This window comes from Falco punctatus, assembly GCF_963210335.1.
Source record: "Falco punctatus genome assembly, chromosome: 2".
NCBI classification, from domain to species: Eukaryota; Metazoa; Chordata; class Aves; order Falconiformes; family Falconidae; genus Falco; species Falco punctatus.
This window is the reverse complement of record NC_137581.1, coordinates 51808067-51823939: the sequence shown is the minus strand read 5'-3', so window position 1 is coordinate 51823939 and position 15873 is coordinate 51808067. Positions and strand designations below refer to the sequence as shown.

The following is a 15873-nucleotide window of genomic DNA, read 5'->3' as shown; positions in this document are numbered from 1 at the left end:
GTATATAATGAGAAAAATTAATGTTATAATGAGAAAAAATATATGAGTAAAAAGAACACAGCCTCTCAGCTGTACAAAGGGATTCCTGCAGACCTCATTATGTTTGCAGTATTACACTGCCTGCACTGAACACAATCAAAGACACACAATGCTAGCTGGCTTTTATAATACTTGTAAAGAACAATCCAAGCTCACAAAAGTGTAGCTGGCAACTTTGTAAAAACCTAACACTGTTTGTAGTGTTTCCTTCATAGTTATTCAACAAAACAGTGCTTTCTAAAAAATAGCTAGCAGCTAATTATGTTACAGCTGCCCTATTTGTCACTGTGAAATTAGTATTTTCGCTGTATTGTAGTTCATAAAGAGGGCAACTGTCCTCTCCTGCATACTGTTCAAAATCAAATGCAAAAAAAAAACCCAACAAACCAAACATGTTTGATGTATTTTAAACATTAAAGATTACAACTGCTTGCATAATACAGAAACCACCTTTAAATAGATGCATTTGGATTCTGCTTAGACATTTTTGTACATTTCCTTGTTCATATTCTGAATAATCCTATATAAACACTCTGTTCTCACAAGTGTTTAGGTAATTAATATTCTCATTAAAATATTCATTTTTCATGTGGACAGCTGCATTCTTTTTTCTTTTGTTACTCATAATTCATTTGCTTGTTTTCCCATTTTAAGACTTTTGGTTATGTTATCACAAAAAAGATTGTGTCAACTAGTGAGCTGTCCTGCACTGAAATGAAAAATGGCAGTAGGGAATAACTACAGAAGTCTAAGAACACTCACAGTCTGCATTCGATTTCATTTTTCCATGGGAACCATTCACAACAAAATAATACATTTATAGAAACCTGTACTCGTTCACAAATAATCTGTTATCATAAAAATGCTTTACTTGTCAGATAGCTTAGTTACAAAATAGCTTGACAGTTTCTTGGTTTATTATGCCTTTGGTCATGAAAAAGCTCCAAAGGCTGATTGTCAGGATTTACTTTAAATATATATATATATATATATAATCTTATGTATTTCAAATGGCTTGTGGGGGCGAGGAAGAAAAAAAATTGCAAACCCAAACACATCAACACACCTGATAATTTTAATTTCTCTCTGAGCCGGAATAAGTTCTGACAGAATTATTTACAGTCAGATTCTGTTAAAATTAAAGATGGTCACCAGCTTCTATCATGTTTGTGAAAATATTCTTTTCTAGCATGGTATTCTTCCCAATCACCATTAAGACACTAAATAAGAAACTAGATGATGCAAATGGCAGAGGTGAATTTTATCCTTCCATTTATCATATAAAGGTAATGTCCTGATTAAAGCATTAGTACAGCATGAAGAAAGAAAAAAAAAAGAAAAAGAAAAAAAAAATCCCTTTTGAGGGGTTTCTGTACCTTGCCATATTGGGAAATTTTGGAAACAACTCCTGGTTATATCAAAGAATTTTGATTTCCAGAGAGGTGAATTCAGTTAATAGAATTTCTGTCACAGATGGCAGTATGCATTAGGTATGGTTGTTGAAGAGATGAAACATCGTGCCTGAATATCTTTTATTCAGAGGATGAAAAGGCCTGAGAAAATTTTTAGCACACACAACCCAACTACACACAGCCATTTCAAGTGTTATCCTTCTTCCACAATCCTGCACTAAAGTGCTACCTTCAAAACTCTCAAGTGGCAAATCACCATTAACTTTAGCAACCTGATGGATTTACGGAGCAGTTCTTTGTAAAGCTGAAGCAAAATATTCAAAGCTTGTACCTGTTCAGGAAGGTTACTTTCTGCTCCTGAAATACAAGTATAATGGGACAGGTTGCTGATGTTATTTATGTCTTATCTACACTAAAAAACCACTGGCATTAATTATAAATATGAACCACCCTATAGAGATATAGCATTTGCAGTCTGAAGGAGTTAACCTGCTGGTTTACTTTTATTACTTCACTAAAACCTGCAGAATGAATTAACCAAAACTTTTTTTTTGGCTAAGCAACATTCAGCCTGGGAGATCTGCCAGTAATTGCTGCCCTTTAATTCAGCCAATTCAGCTGCCTTCAGAGTTTGTTCTTCCAAGCCATACTTTCTCAGCTTCATAACGTTGCACTGGAAGTCCATCCTAAAAGCCTTAGAAAAGTCAGGGTATATATATTGCACCTACTGCTCTTATTCACAGAGGCAGTTGGTTCATCATCAAAGGCATTGAACTTGGTCAAGTGTGATTTTGCCTTGGTAAATTCATGCTGATTGTTCATGATGACCTTCTTGTTCTTTCCATATTTGAAAGCATATTCCAAGAGGACATGATCTATGTTCATTTTAGGGTTTAAGGAGGCTTTCATAGCTTATAGCATCCTGAGTCCTCCTTCTTGCCTTTCTGAAGGATGTGTTTATATGCCTTTTTTTCAGCCTCCAAGGGTCTCTCCTTATGTCCAGGATTTTTCATATAAGGGAAGGAGATACAGTTGTAAAAAAGCAATGGATAATGGATAGGATACCTGTTCCTAGACAATAGATACTTAGTCAGAAGAGGAAAAAAACACATAATGATGGCTACATGAATTATTACTAGGATTTATTATCAGTCATACATGAAAACAAGTATAATTGTTCTACAAGATTTGCACTTGGCCTAGAAGTGAAAAAGGAGAAATTATTTGGATGGACAGATAGAGATTTAAACATCGTGAGTTGGAACAAAAGAATAATCTTAACAATACAGAATCAAAGATGGGTATCCAAAACTGGAGAAACTGCTCACTGACATGAAAAGGAATTTGAAATATATCTTTATCTATGTAGGGACTGGTAAAATTTAGTGAGAAATTAAAGGAAATCCTAAGGAAAAAAAAAAAAAAAAGAAAAAGTTTTGATAGTCTGTTGTGAAATAAAATAGATTAATATAGATATATCGACTGTATAAACCAGGAGCTGAGGAAAGACTTGAACAAAAAACCAGGACAAATTAAGCTGCAAAATCTGACAGAGAACAACGGACTGCAAGTTTTAAAAGGTCTACGATTAAGTGAATGAATGGGGGAAAAAAAGAATTTCTGGAGATGGTGGTTGAAGAGGACAAAAGGTTGTGGAAAAAAGGGTCAGCAGACAGGGAAATACTTTTTGTGAAAATAATCTGCATATATATTGAAATTTTGCATCAAAATTCATAGACATTATCAGCCCACAATTTCTCAGGAATTTTAAGACCAGCATTTCCTCTCCTTTGAATACTGATACTCTAAACCTATTGTTTGTCTTTTTTACCTTTCTTCACACACATACATCTATATAACATATATGTGTAGGGTTATTCACTGTTATTTAAGTACTGTGAGATCTAGTTTGTTAGTTAATACCACTTTTTCTAAAAAAATGGGAAAAAAACCCAGAATGCAGGAATGTGAACAAAGGAGGCGTAACTGATGAGTGGAAGAACAGTAAAACCTCCCTTGTCCTTTCCTGGTATCACACTGTAGAAACAGAACTAATAGTACTTCACTGATTTTGTGCACATAAACATACCTTCTTGACATGCTGCTGATAGTGTACAGTTTGGTACTGGGATAGAAATCCTGATGGTACTCTAAAATGTGAGATATGAGATGATGCACAGCTTCTAAGTGTGAACCAGACCTAAGCTGCTTTTTTAAAATACAGACTTTCAGTAAAGCCTTTGAAAAATTGTAAGCAATTTAGGACAGGAGGTCTCACTATAGTTTTCACTGATGGTGCTGGAACAGACCAGTCTATGGACTGTCACTAGAAAGGTTTTATGTACTTATGGAGCCTTTTGCATTTGTTTTGCAAAAGATACAAGACTTAATGTCTTTAAATTGGCCATTCAGTTCAAATACTTATGCCCTTTTAATGAGCCATTGTCATACAAGGAAGCACAGGACTACTTTGCATATTACTTCCTAGCTATTTTTGGTGACTGCAAGACAGAGATCTTTTTAACAGAAGGATCCTCTGTGTTGGTTAAAGAGGACCTAAGTATATTAATATCATTGATTGCCTACATAGTTATTTTGCAGTAGTTTACACACAGTTACTGTACAAATAATTAATTAAGAACAGATTCTACTGTGATTTTATATAGACTATAATATATGCAAGATCCCTTTCAGCGCTTCAGGTCTCCCAAAATTTAAGGTAGTCTTGCTTTAGGAAGCATCCTTAAAAGAGCAAGTCAATGGCAGGAAAACCAGTGACTTGAACTCTGGCTAATGATCTTCCTACTCACGGTGATCATAGTTCATTTATTGTCTTGAACTATGGCATCTATTCAGCAATCAGAAAATCTGTGCAGAAATTTTTACATTCTTTCCAGTAACCATTGTTGGTAATGATCCAGTGTCTGCATATCATAGTGACACTGTAGATGTCTCTATTACTATAATACTCAGCTTCAACATTTGTCCCCAAGTTATTGTACAAATTCAAGAATAACTTTTCAAAGGAGTAGAAGAATTAATATCATCTAATGAGGTTTTGAATAACAGCCAAAACTTATCTATCTGCATAAATTCCCTCCTTTCTATGACTGCCTTAAGAGATGAAGTTGAAGAGTTAGTTTCACTGGATAAGCAAAAGAGTTTGTAACCTCTGAGTAGACAACAGCAGTCAGTTGTTATTACAAAATAAAAAAAATATCATCCTCTTTCAGAAATACTGCTTTCTTTTGGGCTTGATTTTTTATTTTTCAGACTGAAGGAATGATCCAAACCCTTACAAAACAAATGAGCAGACTTCCTGTTTCCTTCAATGTTTTTTGCATTATGCCTTCAGTGAAAAATTTTACTGTCCAAAGAAATCCACATCTAAAATTTATGATTTCTTAGATTCAATGCATTATATGGTATTGAGATGGGGTGTTTCAATGTACTTCTTGGAGTTACAATATGCATTGAGTCCATCTTGGATTTTCATATGAGGGTCTCAAGCAATGTTGGTTTCAGGTTATTAACTTGGAAAAAAACAACCCCACAAATGCACACATGAAGGTAATGTTTTACTTTGAAGTGTTGCAATTTGTAATTTCTAAAATAGGTTAGAAGTCATGTCTGTTTTGTTCCTCCTGACATGGTTACAAATATGAGAACATTCCAAACAAATTTTCATTGCTTGAAAAAAAGGTTTTCTGCTAAAATGAATCACAGGATTGAACATTTTGATATTGCTGTTTTGTGAGCTGATTTATAGCTATAAAATACATAAATAATAATTAGATGGTAAAAAATGTATTTTTATGATGTTTAGGGAGTTCAATAGGAAAAGAAATCATATGTCATTTTTTTTAAATTGAAACTTAAAAATAGAATGTAGTCACCCAAAAAGTCCTAAAGTCACAGCTCTGATTTGTGTTTTCTTGCATTTTGCATCATTCAGATTTTCCTCATAATACAGCTAAAAGCAAACAAACAAGCCAACAAGCCCCACTACCCTATTATGGCTGTAACTGTCATACTGAAAAAATACTGTTTTTTTCTGTCCTATGTATACTTCCGAATAAGACAAACTATGACCCAGTGATTCCACTGATTGGAACAGGAGCACAGGGGACTAACTCCTTTGCACCATAAATGTCCACAAGCAGTCAGGTCAGCCTTACTGAAATGTTCTGACAAAGACAGATATTGCAGAAAAGGAAGGAAGAATCATTGAGAAACACTTCATTCTGAAGGCATGTGCAGATTATCCCAAATACAAAGAAAACCAAGCAGTACTGTGTCATGGGTGAACTCAGGTGCAACCTGAATAGAAGCATACTACTTGGTGAGATAAATTCTAGAATTTATTTCTGAAGTTGGACTAATATAGTGGGTGGACAGTGATTTCTATTCTAAGACTCCTTTGCTATGACAAACACACTGTTCACACTCACCATAATTTGGGCCCTAGGACCCTGGATCAGTTTAAACAAGCCTGTAGACCCAGGGGGAACAAGACACTGACTTCTGACCATTAACTGTATCCAAGTCCTGTCTGGAAATCTGACTTCCGTGCATAACACTTCTTCCTTGGGTTCAGCTTTCTTCACAGCACTGGGTTGTTCACAGGTGTCTTCCTATCCAGGAACTGTTATCTTCAGTACTTATTGTTTTCTAATTTAGTTGGCCTTTTTGGCCATGTTCCCCCAGGCCAACCTGTTAGTTTTTCTCCTTGTCCGAAGCCACCTAGTTGTTGCTATCTGGGCTACAATCAATTTCTAATTTCCCAGTCCAAATGTGTTATATGGATGTAAAAATTTTAACAGTTCATCTGTGCTTTTTTCTTTCCCACATGCACTTAAATTGTTAAAAGAGATCAGATGTCATCCAGAGCTTCTGGTAAGCTTTCCCTACAACAATTATCTGCCCTTCTCCATTTTCAAAGCACCTACTAGAATCACCTACTGAGTTAAATCTGTACAGATGCACTCAAGGTTTCTATTGTCTGAGCAGTGCTTGTGGATGGGCTTCAACCTAAGGCACACTGAGTGGAACTATGAAACTTTTAAATATTTTACTTTTTCTTAGATGTGATTATTTCATATGTTAATTAAGAAAATTTAAACCTTATTGCAGCTCTCTGCTGTCCTTGAGGAACAGACTGCTCTAATGTGTGTCCCCAACAGACCACAGGTCCTGTCAGAAAATCTGCTGCATAGGTTCCTCTCCATGGGTCACAGCTCCTGCCAGGAGATGACTCTAGGCTGGGTTCTCCACAAGCTACAGCTTCCTTTAGGACATATCCACCTGCTGTGGTGTGGGTTCCTCCACAGGCTGAAGGGTGGATATCTGTTCCACCTTGGTCCTCCATGGGCTACAGGGGGACAACTGTGTCACCATGGTCTTCACTGCAGACTGCAGAGGAATCTCTGCTCCAGCACCTGGAGCACCTTCTCCTCCTCCTCCTTCTTCACTGACCTTGGTGTCTGCAGGGCTGTTTCTCTTACGTTTTCTCACCTCTCTCTTTCAGCTGTTGTACAGTGTTTTTTACCATTAAATATGTTATCACAGAGGCACCAACAGCTTCACTGGTTGGCTCATCTTTGGGCAGTGGCGAATTCATCTTGGAGCCAGTTGTAACTATCTCTGACCTACATGGGAAAAGCACCTGGTGTCTTCTCACAGAAGCACCCTGCAGCCCCCCTTTCTGGTACCAATAAGCTTGCCACATATTCACAATACAGACATTCACTTTGCCTTGCAAAGAAAAAATTGTATAAACAATCTCATGGCTTATGGTTTCTCATGAATAGCACTGATAATAACAACCATGCATATGTTATTAAGTAGCCATGTAAATCTCAGGAACCATAACAACTTCCTGGGCAAAACTTGACTACTCATGAAGATATACAAACATATTGAAAGTCTCCAAAACCAACATGTTATGTAGTTTTGAGCGTTTGGGGGTTTTATTTCATTGTAAATCTCAACTTCACCTAAACCTTCATTAACTAAACTGGTGGAAAAATACTGAATAGATCCCATAAACAAACAAATGAAGAAAAAGTAATCTTGAGTGCAAAGTTGCTTGACATGAGGTGTCTGAATCTAATGTCATGAAGTAATAATGCAATTCCTGTATATCTGTTGTTTACTCCAGAGTTGCATGAACTTTGTATGTTGCTTGATTCCGTAAGTTCATATTACCCAGGTCTAGAAGTTAGCATCCAACACTATACAGGGTAAAATACATTGCATCCCAGAACAGGATTCAGTTGACTAAGCATGGGCATCTAGTACTTGCTAAGAAGCCCTAAGGTATGCCATCTGGACTCTGGCGATTGTATGTTCTGCAAAACACAGCTTTCTTCTTGGTCCAGTGTCCCATTTGTCAGGCTCATTTGAATGTCCTGAATGCCTTAAAAGTATCTCAGATAGCATTGTGTTACTTTGTCTGGGCAAATGAATGAAGTCCCAGAAGCCTGGCACTTAAAACTTAGGTTTCCAGCTGCCTAAATATTTCACTAAATCTATACTAGTGTGTGTAAATATATTAAAATGACAGAAGATACAAGATAGGTGTAAATCAGATGTTTTAAAAATCATTATGTTTTATACAACAAAATGCATATTAAAATCAGTTAAGTGTTTACCATTCTTCAGAAGTACTTTATTCTGAAAAATATATAACTCCTGTGGTAATTTTAACGGTTTCTCTTATGTTCTTTTCCAGAACTTCATAAAATGCATAAAAGAAACATAATTTACAAGATCATCTCTCAAGCGATCTTTTAACTCCAGATAATATTGCTTTTTCATTGAAGTGTTTTCTTATGGTTTCATTTTTTACACAGGCTCCCATATACCCATATCTCTGGTTCATAGGATTTACACAGCCCACTGCTCTGTGAAGACTGTGTTGCTGAAGGTAAAGCATCCAACAAAGAAGTAAGTTTCAAATTCAAGTCCAAACACCTTAAAAAAAATAAACCAGCTCTACTGGGCTCCAGTGAAGCCACATCTCCGGTTTCCAGTTCTGGGCTTCCTGGAGAGACATATATACCCAGTGAGTACAGCAAAGGTTCACAAAGATGTTCAAGTGATTATTTTTCCTGAGGAGAAACTGAAGGAGTATGACTGTTCAGCCTGGCAAGAGTATTATGGGCAATGCCATCAATGTGTATAAATACCTGAAGGGAGGGTGTGCAAAGGAAGGAGCCAGGCTCTTTTCAGTGGTGCCCAGTGACAGGCTGTCATGTTTTAACCCCAGCCAGCAACCAAGTGCCAAGCTGCTCACTCTCACCCAACCCTGCACCCACCCTTCCCAGGATGGGGAGGAGAGTCAGGAAAAAAGGTAAAACACATGGGTTGAAGTAAGAACAGTTTAATAATTGAAATACAATTAATACTGCTGCTACTACTACTAATAATAATGATAATGAAAAGGAGAGAGAGGGAGAGAGGAGTAAAACTCAAAGGAAAGAAAAAACAAGTGATACACAATACATTTGCTCACCACCTGCTGACCGATGACCAGCCAGTCCCCCTGAGCAATGATCAGCAGGCCCTGGCCAACCCCTTCAGCTTATATACTGAGCATGATGTTCTGTGGTACAGAATATCTTTTTGGCTAGTTTGGGTCAGCTGTCCTGACTGTGCTCCCTCTCCACTTCTTGTGTAGCTCCTCACTGGCACAGCATGGGAAACTGAAAAGTCCTTGATTTAGAATAAGCATTACTTAGCAACAACTAAAACATCAGTGTGTTATCAACATGATTCACATATTAAATCCAAAATAACATTGTACCAGCTACTAAGATGAAAATTAACTCTATCCCAGCTCAAACTAGGACACAAGGCCAGAGGTAGTGGGCACAAACTTAAACACAGGAGGTGCCATCTGAACATCAGAAAGAAGTATTTTACTGCAGCTGGCTGAGCACTGGCACAGGTTGCCTGGAGAGGTTGTGATCTTCCCTCTTGGAGATATTAAAAACTTGAATGGACACAACACAGAGAATCTTGCTGTAGTTGACCCTGCTCTAAGCAGGGGATTTGTCTGAGGTGATCTCTGGAGGTGCCTTCCCACCTCAGCTGTTCTGTAATTCTGTGAGAAAATTATACAGTTGCATAGCAAACAATGGAATGAAAATGGCTAAATATCCTTATAGCCTAAGCTCTACCCTCTACTACCTTTGAATATATTCACACAAACATACACACAAAAGATTGTGGTGTAGAACAATAGTCACACATTTATCTGTCTTATAATAAGGTTTTGAACACAAAATAAATATATGTATATATCTAACTCCTTTAAAGATGCTTAGACAGTGACTAGTGACATTTACAAGTCAATACACCTACAAACTCAATTTTTTTAAATGCTCTGTAACAGTCATTGCCTGGCTTTTCATTTTTATTTATTAAAAAAAAAAAACCCAAACATATTTACCCATATTTAAGACAATTACACAGAAGACTGTGTATATATTATATATATAAATATGTGAAAATAAATGATTAAAAAATAGTGTTAGTGAAAATTAATGGGAAGAAAGTGAACATCAGGTAAATTAAAATTTTGTCTGACAGATATTATGAGACAACTAGGTAAAAAATAGTATTAGGACAACACAAAATCTTTAACTAAAGCTTATTTTTTATTAAACAATGTCACAAGTGAAAAAGTTACAAAATGGTATATAGAGTGAATTGTTTCCTTAACCTCAATTGTGAACGCTCTCTGATATGGTACAAAACACAAAGAAACATAATTTGGGAGTTTTTAAAGTAAGTTCCAAAGTAAGTGCTAGTGTCAGAAGATGCCTATAAAATCTTAGTATTTTTCGGATGGCAGCTGTATATCATTCCTGAAAGTTTTAAATAGCTTTGTAGATCTACACAACCAGAAGGAAACTACTTCTTCTAGTAGTGCAATGTTTTTCTAATTTAGTCTCAAAAAGGGTCTCCAAAGGTGATTTAGAGAAATCATAAACCACATTTTGTCCACAATTCATTATAATTAAATGAAAATGATAATAGAGTTTTTAACTGACAACATATTAAAATCAATGCAATAACGTGATGACATTGATTAAAATGACAAATAGATTTATAGAAGAATTTACACATGAAATGAAGTTTTCCAAAGATTAACATTAAAGTGAAAACTGAAAAATGCACAATATGGATTAAAAAATTTGCACAGCAGAAACACTTTTAGTCTTCAAAGAGATTTAAGGTGTGGTATAAAAAGGTAGTGTACTTTTTCTAATGTTTATGTTAAGTCAAAAAGAAAAGTAATTACTAAAACTACTTAAAAAGCACTTGGAGTTTTAATGAATAACTTTGCAGCTATGCTTTGATGAAGACTGTACCTTGAAATGGGAATTCAGCAATGATTAAAAAGATACACCTCCACCTTTTTTTTTTTGTTGTTGTTTTGTTTTGTTTTGTTTTGTTTTTATTTACTTGGAGTCAAATTCCAGTTCATTAGGATTTTTAAAAGAACTTTGATGGCCTAATTCACAAAAGTCAAGATAAACAGAGATAGGTTAAGAGGGTTTTAAAAAGGTTAAGTACTTAACAAGTTGTTAGAAAACACACAATGAAACAGTGAGAGAAAACATAAGTATGCTTATATTTTTCTTATGTGATGGAAGTAAAGCAGGACAACTGAGAGTTGCAATAGAGTCACTGTCACATCTGTACTAAAAATCAAATGGCACTCATGTTTGAGTTAATGTAATTAAACCTTACTGTTGATTTTAGTATTCTGTTAATTTCCCACATGTACAGAACAGCAGCAGCCATGAAAAACAGATCCAAAGGACTTCCGAAGCTAGACACAGTTTCTGCCACTGTATAAACTGGGCAAAAATTTATCTATGATATTATCACATTTCAGGAAGAAAATATTCCTTCATTATTTTTAGTTTATATTGAGGAGCAATTTCAGTGGTTGTCAATCATCTAAGAGAATAAGTCATAATCTTTACTCCAGCCAAATGATATCAGAAGTATGAATGACTGATTTAATTACATGATTTCAGAAAATAGGATTATTCCTTCCATCTTGTACTGATAATAGTAAAATTGAAATAATGCCTACATATCTCAGCTTGGGATTGGTACAGTGTGTTTGGTACAATGTATGTGTGTGAAAGAGAGTGAGAGAGAAAGACCACCTTCATTATTTAAATATATGAGAAACTGGGAAGAGGTACTCAAAGGGCAAAAATTATATGGGACCTCAACATCCAAATGCAACCGAGAACATACTTTGTAGCAGATATTTTCCAGTTCAGATAGTTAATGTTAGCTCAATTTTTTTCAGTACTGCAGAGAAATACGAAATTTGCTGCCCTCAAGGTTCAGGGGGCTGCAGCTGTGCTGCTTTTTTCTTTAGAAAAGAACTTTAAAAGAGGATCAGACCTGAAGCACTGACACCTGCTCTTCCAGCTGCTCTGCAGTGTGGGTTGGGTGTTTCTTTAGAGCAGAGTGGCATCTTTTTTTTTTTTTTTTTTTTCCCCAATAACATCTCATAGTTTTTCATTGGTGGAAGCAGTGACCTATAGGCCATGCAGAGGTCAACCACATACTTCATCCATGTTATGCACTGTGCCTCACCATACATCCACCAGCCCTGTGGAACAGGATGACAGCTCTAGGTAACAACTGTATAATCTTCATGACAGCATGTGAGAGCTGAACACCTTCACCTTCAAATCTAACCTGGACAAATCAGGAGGTAATTTACCTGTTTTTGGAATAATATCTGAAGTGACTTTTGGTTTTTGGTTCTTTCATGTTGAATACTATTTGGTTTTGAAATAACAGTATTCATTAAGTTGCACTCTTAAGTAATTCTCCACTTGTTTATATGTAGAAATTTCTTTTTTTTAAAATGTAGTACTAAATCTGAGTTGCAACATACTTGTGCAAAACTAGAAAAAATAAGAATGTACAATGAAATATTTAAGGCAGAATTTAGTTGCATAATGCAAAAAACCTCCATGTTTGTGCCTAACAGCATAATCCTCCATTTCTGAAATATGTGTCAATAATAAGTGGGAATAAATTATAATAAAGCATCAAAATGAAGTAGAAGAGAAAATAAAGTCTTTGAAGTGCTCAGATATTTTATCCAAAAGTTCCAAGTACTATGTTGATGAAACAGTTACTAAAACCACAATAAAATATAAATAAATAGTTTCTGTTAACATATATTGAAAAACAGATCATTACTGTTTTGCAAATGGAATTACGCTGAAATGGAGACAAAGTTGGAAAGAAAACAAATCCAAAGCAAATTGATTTTCTGTAGTTAAAGAGCCACATACACTTGGAAAATGCTAGCAGCTGCTTTGATCCAGGGGATGTTATAGCTCCCTAATTCTCAAAGTGACAAAATCCCAGTGATCCTTATAATCCTTAAAATATACTGCAGATATTTTCAGCAAAGTTCTTTGTTTTGAAAGAGTGGATTATTCTGAGTGGTGAAAATTTCTTGTATTGACTGGTCAGTTAGATACCTAAGACCAGAAAATAGAAAGCAGATATTTTGAAACAGTCTTCCAATAAAAAATAAAAAAACCACCTCAACTAAACAAACAAAAACAGACAAGAAAATCCCCTAATTAAATCTCAGTAGGATTTTGCATGAGAGAAATACTGTAGTATTTACCTCCTTTAGCCTAAGAACTTCATAAGTACTAAGAGAAAGATGTTTCAAAACCAGTTGATAAGAGTTGATTACAATAAAAATTAGATAAATTGTACCAGATAAAAAACCCCCCAAAAGTCCCATTCTAACATTCCTCCACAAAGTTAAAGGTGCTTACTTAATGCAGACATTTTTTGGCGTCAAGTTAGTCTGAACTGTGTATATTTAACTTTAGGGTCTTGAAATATATCCTCAGGGCTGCAGCTGCCAAACTGGATGAAAAATTAGTTGTATCTAAAACAAAATACAAAGATAATTGTTGAAAAACATGAACATGTTCAGATTCTTTGATGTTAATTTTAAGGAATTTGCTTTCATTTTGGGAGAGAGAAATGGGAGAAGAACAAAGTTGTTTATTTGAAAGACATTTTTTATAAAAAAAAAAAAAGAAACCAAAAATAGGAAAGAGTTCTTTACATCTCTACTGTATTCTCCACACCGGAAAATTTACACTGTCAAAAATAACTGTAGTGATTACATACAATAAGATGGAATAGGTAGATCTAATAATTAGAAGTTATTAAGTGTGGCAATTACAATGAAAAACTATTAAATTACATATTAACTTGATTTGAAAATGACAGAAGTTAAAATTGCCTGGAATTTCTAGAGCAGAGTCTTGCTCTTAGGAAGATTGTTGGCATTGATAAGTTCCAGTGCTCTGGGTTGCAAGGCTCTCCTAAGCTGAGGAATCAGAAACTTCTAAGTGTCTTTGCAGAGATCACTGAAAGTTGCCTCAGAGAATTACTTTGGCTATCATCTGTTCTTTCTATAAGTCATGAAAGATCTGGTGTAGCAAGGGCACTAAAACTCAGCAAAAAGACAGTGGAAGAGTTCCCTATAGCATAACTAACTACAGCAAATGTTTTAGCCTGGAGATCCCTCTCCAATTCACTGCATTCTGTGTAGATGCACTTGTGAGTGGTTTTGAGATATGTAGGAGATGCAATCCAGAAATAAAATGGAAAATGTTCAAAACCCAATACCAATAGCCTGTATATCTTCTCTTTTATTTCTCTTCAATTATCTTTTTTGTTGTTGTGGTTTTAAGCTGTTTCATTTCTACCACAAGCAACCAAGAAATAGTACATATATTTTTCTTTCACAGTGGAGTACATCTAGGTCTTTTGGGAAGACAGAAGTTTCTCTGTATGTAAATAAGTAATTGCCTCTCCCCTCCCCTCTCCTCACCCCTGCCCTTTTCCTTTTTCCTTTCCTTTTCCTCTCCTTTTCCTTTCTTTTTTTCTTTCCTTTTCTCTTTCCCCTTTTTTTGTTTAGAGGACAGTCTATCCTCCTTCTCTAGTACATGCAGTATGTGTATGTAGCATGTGTATGATACACAGTGTACATATATACTATAGTATAGGAATAATAAAAATCTTTTTGCCCGTAATATGTTAAATTGCTCTCTAAAAGCATTAAACTGATTTTGCATTACTTCAGTGAATTTATTCTAATTCAGTGAGATTCAATGAAGTTACATGAATTTTACATCAGCATGAATTTAGAAAGATCTCTTCATAATGAAAGATTGTAATAGAACAAGATTCTGTGTGAATTCATCTCCCCGCTTCTTCCTTTCAGTTCTGCACATGCTGTTCCTACTACCTCTAATTTTTTCCCTTTTTCATCACTGTTAGTTTCAAGTAACTTATTTTTTATCATTTTACAGTGCTGTATGATCCATTTTTCATTGCCCCATCAGCTTCTTTTATTCAAATTATTTGTAATCTCAGTAGAAGCACAGAAGACTAACATCCTGTTTAACAGAATCCCTCTTGAATGTCATCTTTTCACCCCATCTCACTTCACTTTTGTAATAGGTTGACCCCAGCCAGCAACTAAGCACCTACCAGCTGCTTGCTCACTCCCTCCCCTGCACAGGGATGGGGGAAGGAATTGTAAGAGAGAAAGCAAGAAAACCTCATGAGGTGAGGTACAGACAGTTTAACAAATGAAGGAAAGAGAGGAAAAAGCCCACAGTAATGCCCACAGGCAATCACTTACCACCTCCCACCAGCAGGCAGATACCCAGCCAGCCTCTGAGCAATGGGTACTTTGGAAAGACTGCTCCTCAGTTTTATCACTGAGCATGATGTGCAGTATATCCCTTTGGTCAGCTCGGGTCAGCTGTCATGGCTGTGTCTGCTCCCAAACTCTTGTTCACCCCCAGTCTTCTCGCTGGAGGGGCAGCATGAGAAACAGAAGAAGCCTTGATACTCTGCAAGTACTGCTCAGCCATAGCTAAAACACTACCATGTTATCAACACTATTTTAGTCACAAATGTAAAACACAGCACAATATGGGCTGCTATTAAGAAAATTAATCCCATTCCAGCCAGACCCAGTACAACTTTTACCTCTAAACTTGGTGAAAGTATGGTATCTTTCCATTTCTATAAATTTCTTTGTGATGTACCTCCTTGGTACTTTCCAGTAGGAATTCTGATTTACTAAAATTTTATTCTAATGAAAGAATGACCTCTCTTGGTATCTTCTATCTCTTTTGTTCCGCTACTTTTGATGGATCTCATTACCCTCCCAAATTTCCCACCTCTGGTTGTATTTCATTATTGTACCTTCACTTGCTTCTCATCTAGCTCTTGATTCCTCTTCCAGAGAAATCTAGGGTTGTTGAAGGATGCTGCTTTCCCCTTTGAAAATGACTATAGCATGGGGTTCTGCCCCTCATGC

At 35.9% G+C, this 15873-nt stretch overlaps 1 long non-coding RNA gene across 1 annotated transcript in view; it reads left to right on the top strand.

Annotated features, from left to right (window-relative positions):
• LOC308058928 overlaps positions 1-2930 on the top strand; it is a 32280-nt gene extending 29350 nt beyond the window's left edge. The window contains exon 2 of the long non-coding RNA XR_013926057.1: positions 48-2930. This is a non-coding gene — a long non-coding RNA (uncharacterized lncRNA). The remainder of the gene's footprint in view (positions 1-47) is intronic.
• The last annotated feature ends 12943 nt before the right edge of the window (positions 2931-15873 follow it).